Here is a 1,447-nt window from a genome sequence, read left to right as displayed (position 1 = left end):
ATCTGTCAGGTAGTAAGGCTGTAGCGTTTACAGGATGAGACTGCCCATCTTCCTCCCTAGGAGCAGCTGGTGGATCCACACTGCCAGTGTCAGTGCCTGATATGTTCCACACTGTGCCACCTGGCCCCCTTGAAAACAGCAGTATTGTTATATGCCATTGAGCTGCCTGCAACTCCTAACAACCCTGTGTACAACAGCTCTGAAGCCTGCCCTGTCCTGAGCCAGTCTCACTGACTTTGACAAACCTAACCCTGTGGCCCCAGTTACTGTGTCAATCCATCTGTGGAGTCTTCCTCTCCTGTGCTGTTCCTCCACTCTTCAAGCATGATGTCCCTTTCTAAGGACTGGTCTCTTCTCCTGGCCTCATTCTCAAAGTATGTGAGATAGAGCTTTAAAATCCTTGCCTCCAAGGAGAAACATTGTTTCACCCTCTCCAAGAGGGACCTGTTTGTTTTCTTGGTGGTCCATGGTATGTTCAAGACTCTTCTCTAGCACCACACTCAAAGGCATCGATTCTTCTTCTGTCATCCTTAGTCATTGTCCAGCTCCCTGATGCAGAGCAAGTAATTGTGAAGACCATGACCTGGATCAGATGAGGCATATGTTGTTATTGTGTACCATCAAGTTGGAACTGACTCGTAGTTGACCCTACAGATGGTTTTCAGAAGCAGTAGATCACACAAAAGGGGATTGCCCATCCTTGTCTTGCAAAGCAGCTGGTAGATTTGAACCACGTACCTTTGTGTTGGCAGTGTGGTTCCTTACCAGTGAGCCACCAGGACTCATTTGTTGTTGTGTGCCGTCCAGGGAGAACTGTCTCATAGCTGACCTTTCAGCGCATTTTCAGAAGCAGTTGCTCTCATGGGAAGAGATTGCCCATCATTCTGCAGAGCAGCTGGTGAGTTTGAACTGTGTGCCTTTAGGATTGCAGCACAGGTTCTTACACTAGGCTACCAGAGCTCATTCTGAGCTCACATTGTTGTGTGCCATCAAGTCAGAACTCACCCATAGCTGACCCTCCAGTGGTTTTTCAGAGGTAGTAAATCACATGGGAGGAGATTGCACATCCTTCTCCTGCAGAGCAGCTGGTGGTTTAGAACAATGTGCCTTTGGGATTACAGCACAGTGATTTAACACAAGGCCATCAGAGCTCCTTATTCAGAGCTCGTAGTAGGTTCAATTCATTTTAGATTTTGTGGAATGTTAAGGAACCAGAGTTTTGTTTTTCATCTTGAACAGAGAGACAAGATAAAGGTGTGAGAGACACACTGGACACTGATAAGAAAGCTGAGACTTAGGGAAATCACGCTGTATGAAAGGATGGTCCAGCATAACAGTATGCTTCTGAACTACCTGTTCCTACGCATCATGGTGACACCCATCGGTTTCTGAGAGAGAATTTGCACCTGAGTTAGTCAGCTGTGGACAAAGCACCACATTTTGTGTG

Source organism: Elephantulus edwardii, unplaced genomic scaffold (genome assembly GCF_000299155.1).
Source record: "Elephantulus edwardii isolate Elephantulus edwardi_28Jun2011 unplaced genomic scaffold, EleEdw1.0 scaffold00424, whole genome shotgun sequence".
Taxonomy (NCBI): domain Eukaryota; kingdom Metazoa; phylum Chordata; class Mammalia; order Macroscelidea; family Macroscelididae; genus Elephantulus; species Elephantulus edwardii.
This window is presented reverse-complemented; position numbering follows the sequence as displayed.